The sequence below is a fragment of the Oratosquilla oratoria genome, chromosome 6 (assembly GCF_046742065.1).
Source record: "Oratosquilla oratoria isolate Oo_2021 chromosome 6, ASM4674206v1, whole genome shotgun sequence".
NCBI lineage: Eukaryota > Metazoa > Arthropoda > Malacostraca > Stomatopoda > Squillidae > Oratosquilla > Oratosquilla oratoria.
In genome coordinates, this window is record NC_134782.1 from 58,421,818 (window position 1) to 58,439,691 (window position 17,874).

At 52.1% G+C, this 17,874-nt stretch overlaps 1 protein-coding gene across 4 annotated transcripts in view; it reads right to left on the bottom strand.

Moving 5' to 3' along the window:
• Positions 1–17,874, bottom strand: part of zip (myosin heavy chain 10) — a 129,715-nt gene that overhangs the window by 88,813 nt on the left and 23,028 nt on the right. The window lies entirely within an intron of this gene.

Below are 17,874 nucleotides of genomic sequence, written 5' to 3' on the forward strand. Positions count from 1 at the left end.
CACACACACACACACACACACACACACACACACAGTCTACTCGTACATTTATGTATTACATTAAAAAAAGGAGGACATTTAAGGCAGGGTGAGAATTACGGTACGACAGTGAGTGGTTTGGATAAGTTAGGTAAACTTTTGAGATGGACGAGGGAGCCAAGGGCAGCAGGAGAGGATCGGAGGGAAAAAGCGGAGGGAAAAAGCGGAGGGAAAAAGGGGAGGAAAGAGGGAGGGAAAAAGGGGAGGGAAGAGGGAGAGGGGAGGGAAGAGGGAGAGGATCGGAGGGGGAGAGGAGGGAAAGGAAGGGAAGTGGGGAAGGGAAAGGGAGGAAAAGGGAGGAAAGTGGGGGAGGGAAAGGGATGAAAAGGGAGGAAAGTGGGAGAGGGAAAGAGGAAAAGGGAGGAAAGTGGGGGAGGGAAAAGGGAGGAAAGTGGGGGAGGGAAAGGGAGGAAAGTGGGGGAGGGAAAGGGAGGAAAGTGGGGGAGGAAAAGGGAGGAAAGTGGGGGAGGAAAAGGGAGGGAAGGGAAGGGAAAGGAGTGGAGGGGGAGTGGGGGAGGGAAAGGGAGGGAAGTGTGAGAAGATCGGAAGGGGAGGGAATAGGGGATGGGAATGGAGAGGAGTGGAGGGGGAGTGGAAGGAGGGGGAAGTGGAAGGAGGAGGGAGGGGAATGGAGTGCCGGCAAACCGACACACAGGTTACGTGGTAGAGCCGGTGTCGTTACTGTTGGCTGTTGAGCTATGGCCTGTGTGCATATGAGAGAGAGAGAGAGAGAGAGGAGAGAGAGAGAGGAGAGAGAGAGAGGAGAGAGAGAGAGAGGAGAGAGAGAGAGAGAGGAGAGAGAGAGAGGAGAGGAGAGAGAGAGAGAGAGGAGAGAGAGAGAGAGGGGAGAGAGAGAGAGAGGAGAGAGAGAGAGAGAGGAGAGAGAGAGAGAGGAGAGAGAGAGAGAGGAGAGAGAGAGAGAGGAGAGAGAGAGAGAGAGGAGAGAGAGAGAGAGAGGAGAGAGAGAGAGAGAGGAGAGAGAGAGAGAGGAGAGAGAGAGAGAGGAGAGAGAGAGAGGAGAGAGAGAGGAGAGAGAGAGAGGAGAGAGAGAGAGGAGAGAGAGAGGAGAGAGAGAGGAGAGAGAGAGAGAGAGAGAGAGAGAGAGAGAGAGAGAGAGAGAGAGAGAGAGAGAGAGAGAGAGGAGAGAGAGAGGAGAGAGAGAGGAGAGAGAGAGGAGAGAGCGAGAGCGAGAGAGAGGAGAGAGAGAGGAGAGAGAGAGAGAGAGAAAACCAGCGAGGGAAATTCCGCCTTCTACACGTTCCCCGACGACTCAGCCACGCCAAGCCGGCAAGAAGACTAATGAATGGGGACGAAACGTCAAGAGCCTAATGAAGCCCGATTCAAGCCACCTGGGCCATCGCCGTTTGTTTGTTTGTATGTTTGTTGCTTCTTGTCACCTGAATTGTGGTCAACCCACCCACCCAATACCTTTCTGGAGGAACCTCCCACCCCCCAACCCCAGTAGACTCCATAGAGGTTGAGGTGTTGTCCCAGGGATAGCCCGTCTTCAGACAGACACCCATCCATCCATCCATCCTAGGGGCACCAAGGACTTTAGTGTTTGTGCGAGTAGGACAATTGTGCTAAGCTCACTTCGTCCGACATCTGGTATATCACAGACGAACCCGACACAGTTGGGACAGTTTATTATTATTATTATTTTTTTTTTTTAACAATTCCCCGGCTGCCGTCAAAAGACTTGATCGAAAAGGCTACCTCCCCCCCAAATCCATCCTTTCAAGGATCACATGTTCTGCTCTGTGTGGGAAGAGCGAGAGAGAGAGTACACATTGCAGTATCGAGCTCAGCCTTATCACGTCCGCCCATTTACTGTGGCGGTGCTTATCAGTCACCACCCGCCCGCCCAGGACAACTCTCCCCCTCACACTTTCCCACCACCGTCCCAACGTAGGCGGTTCCGTACAAAGAAAGCTGAAAAGACCACGACTGAAGGTGCTCAAAAATGTGTGGGAACACGATCACAAATACAAATTCCAAAACTGGTGTACATGAGCAATCCTATTTTTTCGTACTACAGAATACATCAGCAAGAACAAATTTATATATTACAAAAGCGGAGCATGCCGACAGGAGACCTTCTGGTACACATTATATGCATATACATATATATATATATATAATGCACAACAGCTAGGTGTCCTTCATAATCGCCCAACCGAGAGACAGACCTAGAAGCAATCAACCGCAACCCCCCCCCCCACAACCCCTTCCCCGCCCCGCCGGACGAAAACCATCATCGGCCAACTCCACAAAACCCTCGACCCAGCCACTCGGTGCCATGCCACACTCGCTGCTCCACCTCCTCGAGCCGAGGACCAGTATTGCTGCTAACACGTAGACTAGAACCAAACTAACTTCACATGAACACACGAGAATAATAGAATAGTAGAAAAAGAGGGGAGGGGGAGAGAAAGGGAGATGGGGAGGGGAGGGGGAGAGAAAGGGAGATGGAGGGGGGAGGGGAAGAGAAAGGGAGATGGAGGGGGGAGGGGAAGAGAAAGGGAGATGGTGGGGGGAGGGGGAGAGAAAGGGAGATGGAGGGGGGAGGGGGAGAGAAAGGGAGATGGAGGGGGGAGGGGAAGAGAAAGGGAGATGGAGGGGGAAGGGGAAGAGAAAGGGAGATGGTGGGGGGAGGGGGAGAGAAAGGGAGATGGAGGGGGGAGGGGGAGATGGAGAGGGAGGTAGAGGGGGAGATAGAGAGAGGGAGATGGAGGGGAGAGGGGGAGATGGAGGGGAGAGGGGGAGATGGAGGGGGGAGAGGGTGATGGAGGGGGGAGAGGGTGATGGAGGGGGGAGAGGGTGATGGAGGGGGGAGAGGGTGATGGAGGGGGGAGAGGGTGATGGAGGGGGGAGAGGGTGATGGAGGGGGAGAGGGAGGTGGAGGGGAGAGGGAGGGGGAAGAGAGAGGGAGGAGAGGGAGGTGGAGGGGGAGAGGGAGAAGGGAGTTGGAGGGGGAGAGGAGAGGGAGATGGAGGGGGAGAGGGAGATGGAGGGGGAGAGGAGAGGGAGATGGAGGGGGAGAGGAGAGGGAGATGGAGGGGGAGAGGAGAGGGAGATGGAGGGGGAGAGGAGAGGGAGAGGAGAGGGAGATGGAGGGGGAGAGGAGAGGGAGATGGAGGGGGAGAGGAGAGGGAGAGGAGAGGGAGATGGAGGGAGAGAGGAGAGGGAGATGGAGAGGGAGATGGAGGGAGAGAGGAGGGGGAGATGGAGGGGGAGGGGAGATGGAGGGGGAGAGGAGAGGGAGATGGAGGGGGAGAGGAGAGGGGGATGGGGGGGAAAGACCTGTCTGCCGATAAGGGCCGCGCCGTGGAATGTGCCAGCCGCCAAATAAGGCGACGATAGCCAATGGCACTCTCCGCCCTCCACGGTAAAGTGCCTCCCTTCCCCTCCCCCATACTCCTCTCCTCTCGAGAGGGCCACCCCAACCCCCAAACATCCGGCAACGCTCTCTAAGAGACTCGTAGAGAGAGATTGTAGGCCGGGCTTCTTCTCTTTGGAGTCCTTTGGGGGGTGAGGGGTGAGGGGGATGCGAGGGAGCGGCCAGGTGAGCGGCCCAGTGTTGGCTAATTATGCAACGAGGAGGATACGCCTCCTCGGTTCTGCTAAGCTAATGCCTTAGCGGCAAAGGAGGCAGGAAGGAGGAAGGGAAGGGAAGAGAGGGGAAGAGGGAGAAAGGAAAGGGAGGGGAGGGGGAGAAAGGAAAGGAAGGGGGAGAAAGGAAAGTGAGGGAGAGAGAGGAAAGGTAAAGGAGAGGAGTGTAAGGAAAGGGAAGGGAGGGGAGAGAAAGGAAAGGAAAAAGAGGAGAGGGAAAGGAGGCAGGCGAGTGAAGAGACGGGAGAAGGGTGAGGCAAGAGAAGGGAGGGAAAGAAGGGGCGGGAAAGGAAGGAGGAAACGGAAGGGAGGGAATGACGGGGAGGGAAAGGAGAGAAAGGAGGGGAGGAAAGTGAAGTGAAGAGAGGAGAGGAGAGGGAGGGGAGTGAAGGGGTGAGGGAAGGGGTGAGGGAAGGGAAGTATAAACATCAAGCGACACTTGTGGGGTTGATTATATATATATATATATATATATATATATATATATATATATATATATATATATATATATATATATATATATACACACACACACACTTTTTGGAAGAAAGTACACACTGGACTCGTACTTAAAAATAAAAATAAATCAATAAAAAGGGTTCTGGACTCCAGCTTTTCACGAACATACACACACACATATATATATACATACAATATATATATACATATACATACATACACATGTATACACATACATATATATACATACATATACATACATACATATACATACATACATATATATACATACATATATATATATACATATCGAAGAGTTAACCACCTGAACCCGCATAGTATCGACTTCGACATTATTGGCCAAGAGGTCCCGCATCCCAACCCTCCAATCGACGACGCGCCCTTTTGTCAAGGAGTTCGACAAGCAAGCACCAGACAAGCTCGGTGCCACTGCGCATGCGCGAAAAGGTCGTCTCCTCCTCCTCTTATTTTACCCTTCACCGCTCTCATCTCCTGCTCCTGGCCTTATGTGCGAGAAAGGCTCTTCATATACGCCTACACTTATCTCGCCACTTGAGACGCCCACGCCCACGGTGGGCGGTGCCAAGCACTGGGCATCACAGCGAAATCCCGTCCCGTCCCGCCCAACAGAGGCGGGATTCCCGTGGCGAGATCCCAGGTGATAACCCGCAAGGTTTACGAATCAAGGAGACGGTGCAATGGCACTTGTGTCAATGAACTCTATACTGTCCCGTCAGTTTTCATTTATTTAATTCTCTTCTCTCCTTCTCATCCCTTGGGAAGAAACCTCATCCCTAAAGCCTCCCAAACTAGGGAGCACTATCTGAAGGATGAGGTAGTTTCTGCACCATTTAGCCGAGGCGTCTTTAGGCCCTTTAGACCCCCAGCCGAATAAAATAGTCTGAAAACAACCAGAATAAATCATCTTCCATTCCGGATCCCTTCAGCAAGAGTAAAAGGCAGTGACCGTTGGCGGAGCTGTGAGGGTCGCGGGTCAAGCGTTCCGTGTCATCGGACTGATTGAAGGGTTTAATTTTCGTGTCATACTACTCTCCCAGCTGACCCTTTGCGTGCTGGTACGCCCTCCCCCCACCCCCTCCAACCTCCGTGGGAACCCCCCCCTAACGCCCACCCACCAGGGTGGGAGTTGGGGGGGGGGCACCTTCGAAATGTCACTAAAAAGCCAAAATACGTTCAATCGCCGTTGGAGACAATTATGCATCACGAAGCTTAGCCAAAATCACGCAAGAAGGTTCTATTTACGGAAGAAGCAGGAGAAAGGAGGAGGAAGGAGGAGGAAGGAGGAGGAAGGAGGAGGAAGGAGGAGGAAGGAGGAGGAAGGAGGAGGAGGGAGGAGGAGGAAGGAGGAGGAAGGAGGAGGAGGAGGAGGAAGGAGGAGGGAGGAGGAGGAGGAGGAGGAAGGAGGAGGAAGGAGGAGGAGGAGGGAGGAGGAGGAAGGAGGAGGGAGGAGGAGGAAGGAGGAGGAAGGAGGAGGAAGGAGGAGGAAGGAGGAGGAGGAAGGAGGAGGACCGTCCCGCGCTATTCGAGGCTTTCGTGATGCAACGATCTTCTACAGGTATTCTACATACCTTTCCTTCTCCTCCTCCTCCTCCTCACCTACTCATCTCCTCCCCCCATCCCCTTTCCCATTCTTCCCTCTCCGTCTCATCCTCTTACCCTCCTTTCTCTTCCTCTTCCTACTAATCTTCCTTTTCTACCACACCACCTACAAATATTCTACCGCCTCCTGTTCATCTTCTACATCGCAACCTACTTAATTATTCCACCTTTTAATATACTTCCTCCTCCTCCACCTCTTCGCCACTCATCTCGCTTGCCCGTGACCTAGCCCAAATCACGTCCCTTCACTGGGTCGCCTAAATCCGTTAATTAGAGACGTGTTTGGACACGTTCAGACTGCCCCGATATGATTTAAATCACCCAAACGTTGGTCATTTATGTTAACTGCCTGCTATCACGCAGGCGGGGGAAAAGAGAGGAGAGGACGAGAGAGAGAGAGAGAGAGAGAGAGAGAGAGAGAGAGAGAGAGAGAGAGAGAGAGAGAGAGAGAGAGAGAGAGAGAGAGAGAGAGAGAGAGAGAGAGAGAGAGAGAGAGAGAGAGAGAGAGACCCTTCTCGTGCAGCACGCAATCACAAAAGTTCATCACTCCCGTCATGTGTTATTCTTAACAAATTTTCAAGAATTTGGGGCACAAACGAAACGGACAAGAGACATGCAGTCCGGATCAAGGAAGATAGTTCTCGTATCAAAGCAAACCGCGAGAACTCTTCCCCACTACCACCAATGACACCCAAGATGGCCCCTCCCTTACATAACAACCACTTCAACAAGGCAATGCCCTGTGTAACAGAGGAGGAGCGGGGGTGGGGTGGGGGGTCTCGACCGCTCACGGGCACAAGCAAACCAGGGGTCGAGCCTTTGGTGGTTAAAATCGCCTGACCTTTAACCAATGGGGAAATATATCTCTCAATACATCAGGTGGTCCGACTCGTTTTTAGATGGGATTTGGTCCACTGTTAAAACCCTCCATTGCCCCTCGTACCTCTCCCTCCCGCTCGTAAACTTGGGCAACTCACGAGCTGTCATGCGGTGGCACAATGACCCTTGAGGACGAGCCAGGAGACTCCGCCGCCAAGGGCGAGGAGGAAAAAGTTGGTCTGAACGGGAGATGTCGTTCCGACCAACACGCTCTTCCCCATCCGCGAAGAACCAAACCAAGACACAACAGTCCATACAAATCTGGCACCAACACTGATATCCCCCCTCCCCCCCCGGGGGTCCCTCTAAGCCCCCACAGAGCCACCCAAAGCACAATACATGCACTACGGTCCGCTTCTATTATCAACAGACACCAACATTTCCTAACAACGTCGTTCCTCCTGGTCAGCGTTTTTATTGGATGATCACCCATCTGGCATCATTACCCTCCACCAACGCTGGCAGTGACCAACCACAACACTAATTTGCGTCCACTACGACAATCGCCCCCTCCCCCATTCGGCCTACAACAATAACCACAAGTTAAAGAAACCCCAAATCTTGGAGAACAAACGGGGAAACTCCTGGGAAGACAATTTACAAAATGTTTTTTAACCTATGTATGTATGTATGTATGTATGTATGTATGTATGTATGTATATGTTCACACACAGTCCCTCGGATTCGACTCTTACTAACGCCGTACCCCATAAGGATCATTACATTCTCATTTCAATTCCCCCACCTAACAACTCTGGCGTCACTGGACAAGCAATGGGTCAGGTCTTAAGAAAATAAGAGAAAAATTACGTGCAGAGGGGGGGGGGGATGGTGCCAACCTCCAGTGACGAAAGGAAGACTGGGCTGCAGCCCCCCTTCCCCTCCCCCCTCCGACACGTCCAACCTTTCTAAATTTGCTTCGAGCGTAAAAAGAGCACAAAACCCATCCCCACCCCCGTCTCACTCACTCTCTCTCTCTCTCTCACTTCGTCCACACAACGGGACGAGGAGGCCAACCGAGGCAGCGGGGAAGGATGGGTGAGAGGCGGAGGGTGGCAGGCCAAGTGAGGGGGGAAATTGTGGGGGGGAAGGGGTGGAGGGGGGAGAAGGGAAGGTGAGAAGGGAAGAGAAGGGAAGGTGAGAAGGGAAGAGAAGGGAAGGTGAGAAGGGAAGAGAAGGGAAGGTGAGAAGGGAAGAGAAGGGAAGGTGAGAAGGGAAGGTGAGAAGGGAAGAGAAGGGAAGAGAAGCGAAGGGGAGAAGGGAAGAAGGGAAGGGTTGGAGAGGGAAGTTAAGGGGTGGAGATGGGAGGAGATGGAAGGAGAGGGAAGGAGAGGGAAGGAAAGGGGAGGAAAGAGGAGAGTGGAGTAAAGGGGAGAAGGGGGAGGGAGGGATGGGGAGAGGCGTGGAAAGGGGAGGAGGAGAGGGGAGATAGAAAGGAGTATAGGGGAGATGGGAAGGAGTAGAGACGAGGAGAGGTGAGAAGGTAAAGGAGAAAATGGGAGATACGAGAAAGGGGAAGAGGGAAAGAGGAAAAGAGAGGGAGTTGTGGCGACGAGAGGCAAACATTACCGACGTAGGACACCCCAAAAAGAAAAAAGAAATAAATAAATTTTTAATAAATAAATAAAAATAAAAAGGACATCTGCTAAGAGTAAACAAGATTTACGGTTTTGTATCCCCTCTCCCCACCCCATCCTTCCAGAGACCCAATGCGAGACGCGTAGGCGCGGACAGAGGAGAGTAGACAGTGTTTAGAGACTGTGCAACAGAGGGACAGAAGGCTAGAGGGAAGGAAGTAAGTTTGGGAGAGAAGAAAGACGGGATAGATAAAGAAAGAGACCAAGATCCGGCTGGCATCCTCAGCATCAACGGGGCGTCACGCCGCGTGGCAACAAGCGGGTCCGCACCACCACAACCACCACCACCCCCTCCACCACGCGACAGCAGCGGCTCGCGGCGCTGTAGGCACGAGGCCCATAGTAGTAGTGGAAGTAGTAGTAGTAGTAATAGTAGTGGTGGTGGTGGTGGTGGTGGTAGTAGTAGTATTAGTAGTAGTGGTAGTCGTGAAGGTGGTGGTAGATGTAATGATTATGATGCAGTAATAGTAGTACTGGTAATACTAGTAATAATGGTAGCAGTACTATCATATTCGAGGGGGGTTGGTGGGGTGCTGGTCGAGAGGCGCACCCGCAGTTATCAATCTGTAACTGGACACCCGAGAGGCGACGAGATCTCCCAAAGTTGGGCTCCCCCGACACAAGGGTGGGTCACACTATCCACCCAAGCCCATGGCGGGGCTCTGACCCAAATCAAATCCTGGACAAGACGACAGCTTGCCCCAGCTGCTGCTGCTGCAGCCTCCCGACAGCTGGTCCCTGGCTCTTTAAATCGATCCAAAACACTCGAGCGGTCCCGTCCAGTTCTTTACCAACTCCTCCTCCTCCTCCTCTTCCTCCTTCACCGCCTCCTCCTGTAGGGGTGAGGGAGGACACGAGATATAACGGATAGCTGCTCTTCCTCAGGGCTGATACAGGGGCTGGCTTGGCTTGGCTTGGCTTGGCTAGCACCAGATATAATCGCAAGACTTGATGGAGCCAATGTCCTGTGCATTTAAGTGTCGTATTTTCCCCAGCCCTGAACGTTTTGTACCATTAGAAAATGGAATGTTATTAACTTCATTCGTTACATTTATAGAAATTACTAATAACTCAAAAAGTTAACTATAAAACAAGGTATATTTTACATACCATTTCTACAAACTATTTCCTCTAACTGACGTCAGGTGATTTATTCATTATCCGCGCAGAATAAATTCCACAAATAACATTATTTACACGTGGCAGACTCTTGCACATTTATTCTGGCTAAACCCAAACCATCAGCCCTGGAAAGCCTCCCTTAATCAAATGCCACACTCCATTCTCTAAAGTCCTAGATTCCATAGGACTTAGCTTAAAATTTTCCTCGTTACCACCAAACGAGAGCTAGGTGGAGTGGGGGTGGGGATCTCGCTCCTCTAAGGTCGAGAGCTCAAGAGAAAAGTATGGGATCTTCGCCTTTCTTGACAAGGTAGGGCCAAAACGTATGGGACACTATACACCTTTCGCACCTGTCCATCGGTGGACAAATGACCTACCTGCACACGGACAACTGCCTCCCTCTCCTCCTCCTCCACCTTCCTTGGGCTATAATGACCTCCCCGCGTTCCCAGTTATCTTGCTACTTCTTCCCAGACAAGTGCACCACAAATATGTCCTTAAATAAAGCTGTAACAGGCCAAACGTCGATCTAATCAAGGTTACGTGGCGTTTCTTTCGATGAAATACCTCCCGTTTTGTCCCCCCACCTCGCACAGAAATCCTAAGCACAATGTACCCGCCCCCGCTGTCTAAAGTATGTTTGTATGTATGTATGTAGTCTCCTCTATGAAAGCTTTCTCCTTCCGTGCGGGGATGCACTTTCCCGTCCATTCTGGCTGCTGCGCCCGTCTATCTTATCTATGGCATCCAATCGGGGGAAGGGAGACGGTGAGGGGAAGGGGAGGGGGGGGATGGGAGTTGGAGAAGTTGGGATAAAGGAGAGAGTATGGAGGTGAACGGAAGAAAGGAGGGAGTAGGGGAGTGGGCGGGAGAAAGGAAGGAGTTGGGGAGTGGGCGGGAGAAAGGAGAGAACAGGGGAGTGGGTGGGTGGAAGGGAGTCCTGGAGGAGTAGAGGGACGCGGAATAAAGCAGAGCAAAGACGGAAGAAAATAATGACTACGAGAAAGGGAAAAATATATGGATAGAATTTATGGTTAGGGGGAGGGCGGCCGCAAGACAGACAAGCAGAGAGGCGCGAGAAATGGAGACAAATATAGATAACGAAGACTGAGGAGGGGAGAGGAGGGCTTTCGTCCACCTCCTCGAGTTTGTTGGTCGCCCGGTCAGGAGGAGGAGGAGGAGGAGGAGGAGGAGGAGTAGGAGGAGGAGTAGGAGGAGGAGGAGGAAAAGACAAGGTCCGGTTGGCCGACCAGAGTGACTCACGCCATCTCTCACGGCACTCCGCTCTGTCCACTTCCAATGACTCACGCTTCACATAACGACGACGGCGATAGCGTCGGAGACATCCACGAAGTACGGGCACGGGGCACCATCCCAACCCGCAGGCGTCACCCTCCCCGCTCCCCCCCACCCCCGCTCTTCACCCTCCCCCCTCCCTCCCGGGAGGCACATCAGCCTGCCTCCCCCCACCCACCCAGGTGTCCAAATCGCCTTCAGCTTGAGGAGAGACCCCGACTGCCTTATATGGTAAGAAAATTGCCGTCTACTTCCCTCCGAGCCTGCTTGCGTTGCCCAATGCAGGACTGGTATTAAATTCCTTTAGCAGGAAATAACGGGTGCTTGCACCTCAGCGTCTCCCGGGGAGGGAGAGGGGAGGAAGAAGGGGGGGGGGACTTTGTCCGCGAAGGAGAGGGGAGGAACGAGGCAGTTGGTGACAGTAGACATAGACGGATTGAAAGTGGCAGATGAGAAAGGAGACTAAAGGAAAGGGAGGGGACGAATAAGAGGAAGATAGTGAGAATTGATAAACATATTAGGAGGGGAAGAAAGACGAGGATAAAGGGGGATACAAAGAGAATAATGCGGATAAAGTAAAAACAGATTTAGTAGAGAAAGTAGGTACCTACTCCCAACCATCCACCGCCCTTCCCTCCCTCTCATCTTAGCTCCTCGTGGATGACGGGTCATCCCTGTATCCCGCCCAGTGCCCTGGCTCAGATGAATAGCAAGACACGGGACGGAGGATGGGACTAGGGATCCTGCTCTCTGTAGCTATAATGGGAAAATTCCTACAAGTGAACGACAACAATGATGATAATAATAATAATAATAATAATGAAATATTATAATAATGTGTATTCGCAGAAGTGCACCGTTCACATGAACGGCAGCGACACTACATCCACAACAAGAGAACTTCTTCCCTGTAACAAAGGAAAAGCACGCAGGCAGGAGACCTTTTGGTCCATAACTAGGTCGGATGCGAGAAAAATATACAAATATATAACGAATAAAAAACAAAAATGATAAACAATAATGATAAGTAATAAATAATAATGGTGCGGTTCATTATTCTGGCTAACGTCCTGGAGAGCTGTCCTTCGTCCCTCAAAAAAAAAAAAAACACCCTGGCAAAGAACAAGATCAACTTCTGAAGCGAAGTTACAAACTAAATGCACATTCGTCAAGCGAAACAACGAAAAGAGGGTTACCAACCCACCACCACCACCACCACCAGACACTCGAGACCTTCCTTCACCCTCCCGATCTCGTCACCGCTGATCCTCGATCCTTCAGAGATCCTCAGCATCCTTCTGGGCCTCGACCTTGCCGCCACTCGAGACGGGTCGAGGACTGTCACGTCAAGACCCGGATCTCAAGGGTCACTGTGGTCCTCCGGAGCTGCAGCTCCAGGACTCTTGGCTCACGAGGTCCTCCTCCACTTACGTCCCCCAACGAACTCTACTTCGACAGAACAGAACCGTCTGGTATGAAGGAACTCGTACAAAGTTTCCAGACTTCGGGAGAGTTCTGGAAGGTAACAGAATTCTTACATGGATTCCAGGACGGGATTCAAAGACCCACGGTCGAGGGTATCTATGTCCTAAAGAGCCATCCTCAACCTCCAAGGGCGACCCATCCCTTTTACGAATGCACTTCAGAGAAATTTTAGACGTCACAAGATTCATGAGAGGAACAGGGGAACTGGGATGTAACAGATGCGAAAAGGGGATGTGATATTTACACACAAATGTAGAGCGATCGCAGATGTGTGTATGCTCGCGTATATGTGAGCGCGCGCGCGCGCGCGTGTGTGCGTGTGTGTGTGTGTGTGTGTGTGTGTGTGTGTGTGTGTGTGTGTGTGTGTGTGTGCGTGCGCGCATGAGTGCGTGTTCTTCGTTGGAGCAATACAGGATAACAATAGAACCATATCTGAATGGACGGGGGGGTTAAAAAGTGATCTGGAGAGTGAACAAGGACGAGGGGGGGAAGAGGGGAGGAGACGAGGGGAGGGGGAAGATATATGGGTGTAGAGGATGATGAGAGACAAGTACGTCAAAGAAGGAAGGAGTTGGATGGGGGATCGGTTGTAGGAGGTAAATGATAGGAAGACCAATTGGATGAAGAGTGGATGATGATGTTGGAAGAGGCCAAGGGAAGACAGGAGATATGAGTAGAGGAGGGGGAGAGGGATGGGTAGGGGGACGGTGGGGGGCAACTCGTTATTGTTGGGAGACTGACGAGCACACGATTGGAAAGACACCCAAAAGACTAATCACAAAATTGCAGAGAGAGAGAGAGAGAGAGAGAGAGAGAGAGAGAGAGAGAGAGAGAGAGAGAGAGAGAGAGAGAGAGAGAGAGAGAGAGAGAGAGAGAGAGAGAGAGAGAGAGAGAGAGAGAGAGAGAGAGAGAGAGAGAGAGAGAGAGAGAGAGAGAGAGAGAGAGAGAGAGAGAGAGAGAGAGAGAGAGAGAGAGAGAGAGAGAGAGAGGACTTTCAAGTGCCGAGTTGAGTCTTTGGGCCAAGGAACGTTCGGGGAAAAGTGGTAAAAAGAGAAAGACGGATGTATGGCAGCAAGGACGGACGGAGACCAGAGTGGCAGGGGGAGTGGAGTGGAGTGAGAAGGCGGTGGTGGGTAGGAGGGTTGAAGAAGGGGGTTGTAGGGGGGTTGGAGGGGGAGTAGGGTGTTGGAGGGGGAAGTAGGGTGTTTCAGGGGGGAAGTAGGGGGTTGGAGGGGGAAGCAGGGGGGAAGAGGGTGGTTGGAGGAGTAGGATACAAGGGCGAGTACGAGTAAGGAATCTGGAGGGGGAGTACGAGTACGGGGTTTGGAGGGGGAGTACGAGTACGGGGTTTGGAGGGGGAGTACGAGTACGGGGTTTGGAGGGGGAGTACGAGTACGGGGTTTGGAGGGGGAGTACGAGTACGGGGTTTGGAGGGGGAGTACGAGTACGGGGTTTGGAGGGGGAGTACGAGTACGGGGTTTGGAGGGGGAGTACGAGTACGGGGTTTGGAGGGGGAGTACGAGTACGGGGTTTGTAGGGGGAGTATGAGAGTGGGAGTACGAGTACGGGGTTTGGAGGGGGAGTAGAGAGGCTGGAGTATGGGAGTTGGAGAAAGTGGGGAGCAAGGGAGGGCGGAGGAGTGTAGAGGCTTTAGGGGAGTGGCCTGGACGAATAGGGAGTGGAATGCGAAAGGGAGTGGAGTGAGGAGGAAGTTGCTCTGACGGCGAAAAAGTAGACCAAGCTTTGATGATGCATACTCAGCTCTGCTGTCCATTACACTCGTGGGGGCTCAACAGATGCCTTGTTTAGGGTTCTGATCCCACCCAGGAGGATTGCATGACCGTGTGGAGAGCGCATCTCAAGTATGGAGCAACTTAACGCGATGATTAAAAAAATAGACAAATAAATAGTAATAAATAGTGGACAGTTGTCAACTCCCCTGTCTACCAAAGGCCGAATCTATCTCAATCTCTAGTAATTATAAAAAAAAAATATATATATATATATAACGCTTAAAATTCTACAGTACCCGTGTCATCTATCCTCAAGCCATCATTCGAGCACCCCCAATATTCAAGAGCTTACCTCGTCAAAAAATAAAAATTTCCTTCCCCTGCTGGCTCTGGAACTTCCTTCCGCCACCCAACCCACCAAGACAGGAGGAAATGGACGTCGGGAAATGCCAAGACACTTTCCCCGCTTCGACAATTATATTCTGGATTGGTACATCCTCTTTCCAGGCCCTACGCGAGCCTCTCACAGAACCTTCCATCTTATAATTTTGAAGACAATTATATACATGTATATATACCAAAAGCTCTTCCCCCCCCACCTTACAAAGGAGGTAGCCAAAGTCAAAAGGCACAATTCCACTCCCACCCATTTCATCCACACCCACTCCACTCCCCTCCCTCCCTCTTATCTTGGCTCTTCCTGGATGACGGGAGATAGTTTATATACTGGTGTATTGTATTTTTATCTTAAGTGATGCATCATTTATCATCGTTTTGTGTGTGTGTGTGTGTGTGTGTGTGTGTGTGTGTGTGTGTGTGTGTGTGTGTGTGTGTGTGAGAGAGAGAGAGAGAGAGAGAGAGAGAGAGAGAAAGAGAGAGGGGAGAGGTGAAGAGAGAGAGAGGAGAGGAGAGGTGAGGAGAGAGAAAAGAGAAGAGAAGGGATTCGAACCCACACCCCATATGAAGAGTGCCATCAATCAACCACTGCACCAGCACGACTCGCCATGGCAACAAAATATGGAAAGGAGGCGACGGCGGCTTCGAGTGTAGTGTGGCAAAGACCCCGTGTTAAAAGGGGGGACGGGGGACGGACAGGGGGATGGGGGGGGCGAATACTAACGGGACTGGGAGACGCATCCATGTCATAAAATACATGTATGTATGGACGGACGTCCACGGGTAGCAAATGCATGCGGAATGAATAATAAGGAAAGTAGAGCAAGGGACCGAGCCGTTGATCCCCGCAGCTACCACCACTAAGGTGTGGAAGGAATCTGGTCGAAGGAATGCGGCGGCCGTCGCCGTCGCCGCCGCCGCCGCCGCCGCGCGGTCGAGGAACGCAGGAAGGATGTCGACGTCTGGTACACACACAGATAGAACCCAGGAGACACTGCCCAGGAGCCGGCGGGGCGGTACTGTTAGTACAAGGGCGAGGTGACGAGGAGGAAGAAGAGGGGAGGAAGAGGAAGAAGGGGGAAGGGAGAGGAGAGGTGATGTGATAGGTGAAGTGCAATTAGGGTGGCATCGGTGAGGTGTAGAGCAATGATTCTCGAGGCTTTGGACAGAAAGTGTCCAACTCAAAATTGATACCCATACACCAGTTTCATTTTCAATTTTCCTGGATAGGTATGGGTATGGTTGGAGTGGATCAAAGCCATGGGTAGGGAGGTCAAGGAGGGGGGGAGGGGGGCAAGGCCATGGGTAAGGGCATGGGTATTGTTTGGGGGTAAGGACAGGAATGGTTTGAGTAAAGGGTCATCTTGCAATAACTGCAAGACGGAAGAAATTGTTTTTTTTTAATGTACTGATTAATTTGATCTATTCAACGCGCTGACGATTACAATCTTTCATCTGGCTGACATCAAACCTGTGAGGTGGCGTTCCCGCAGTGGAAGGAAGCATTAATAATAAAAAAAAAAAAAAGGAGAAAAAGTAAAAATACAACTTTTCGAACGATTTTTTTTTTTTTTCATCCTTGGGTGAAAAACTACTCCAGCTCATTGATGCGCGGTTCTTTGGGTCGGAGTTGCAGCCACGTGACACCGCATCGTGGGAGGGGGGAAAGCGGAGCTGTCACGTTGGGTGAAGCTTCTGGGGGAAGTTGGGTGAAGCCGGGGGAAGAGGGGGGAAGACGGGGGAAGAGGGGAGACGGGGGGAGAGGGGAGACGGGGGGAAGAGGGGAGACGGGGGGAGAGGGGAGGAGACGGGGAGACGGGGGGAGAGGGGAGGAGACGGGGGAAGAGGGGAGACGGGGGGAGAGGGGAGGAGACGGGGGGAGAGGGGAGGAGACGGGGGAAGAGGGGAGGAGACGTTGGAAAGAGGGGAGGAGACGGGGGAAGAGGGGAGGAAATGGGGGAAGAGGGGAGGAAATGGGGGAAGAGGTGAGGAGACGGGAGAAGAGGGGAGGAGACGGGGGAAGAGGGGGGAAGAAGGGGAGGGGAGATACTGAAACGTCCTGGGCGCTAAACCTTCCAGCCAAGACAGTGTCCAGACTTTTGAGGAGAGATGCCGGGAAATGGCATCAACGGCGAAGAATGTGGAGGACGACGACGAGGAAACGTGGAGTCAGCGGAAGATAAGGAAATGGAGGGGATCAATGCGGGCATGGAGGGGGTGGAGGAGGAGGAAGAGGTTACAAAGGAACAACATATCTTCAAAATTCATGAGAACAAAAATACAAAATAAAACAAACTCGGAGAACACTGCAAACTGTTCACAAATATTTGCGAAAACTCGTACCAATTGAAAACGAACAGCGTACGGATACGCCGCAGAGACTAGGAGTCCAACCACGCTGTACTCAGCGACTCGGACATGGGCCAAGTAACCCACCCGATCGCCAAACGCCAGCAGAGGCACCACGGTCGCCTCATTAGCCTCCCGAAGGTAGACCCTGCTTACAGACTCATCACTGTCGAGCCCTCTTGAAAACTTGACTATAGAATACATACATATATACATACACGCTCACACACACACACACACACACACACACACATATATATATATATATATATATCAATCGTCTATGACATGAGAATAGGGATGCTCCGGCGTCTCTCTGGGAGCTTGCCAAGGAATATCCGGATCCTGACATGGCGAATGGGCTGTGCTATGGCACAGTCCCCCCCCCAACTAATGATGCCCCGCTGGCAGACAATCAGAGGTTTTGTATGGAGCTTACGAACTTCAACATGGGGGTGCGTTTACGGGTGGTGATGGTGAAGGGGACCAGCATAACCATCGATCTGACACTAAATCCCTTAAGTGTGTTTGGCGTCTCAGGGTGCCAGCAGTTCAAAGACTATGAGTGTGAGTGTGTGTGAGTTTGTGTGCGAGTTTGTGTGTGTGTGAGTGTGAGTGAGTGAGTGAGTGAGTGAGTGAGTGAGTGAGTGAGTGAGTGTGTGTGTGCGTGTGAGTGCGCGCGACTTTTTCCCATCCCAATAGCTCCGCTTGCACATCTGTCCGGGCGAGGGTGCCAGATCCTTGCGTGCGCGTTTCCGAGTGCCAGCTTAGAGAGAGAGAGAGAGAGAGAGAGAGAGAGAGAGAGAGAGAGAGAGAGAGAGAGAGAGAGAGAGAGGAAGGAGAGGGAGAGAGGAAGGAGAGGGAGAGAGGAAGGAGAGGGAGAGAGGAAGGAGAGAGAGAGAGGAAGGAGAGGGAGAGAGGAAGGAGAGGGAGAGAGGAAGGAGAGGGAGAGAGGAAGGAGAGAGAGAGAGAGAGAGAGAGAGAGAGAGAGAGAGAGAGAGAGAGAGAGAGAGAGAGAGAGAGAGAGAGAGAGAGAGAGAGAGAGAGAGCGAGAGAGAGAGAGAGCGTGCGAGTGCCACCTCACCCCTCTCCTCTCGAAGAGTAGCACCAGGATGTGGCAACAGGAGCCGGACAACGAGCCGGACACGAAGGAGGGTCCGGCGCAGAGAGAGGGGCAGGGGGAGAGGGGGAACACTACAAGAGAAGGTTGCTGGGCGGCAAAGTGA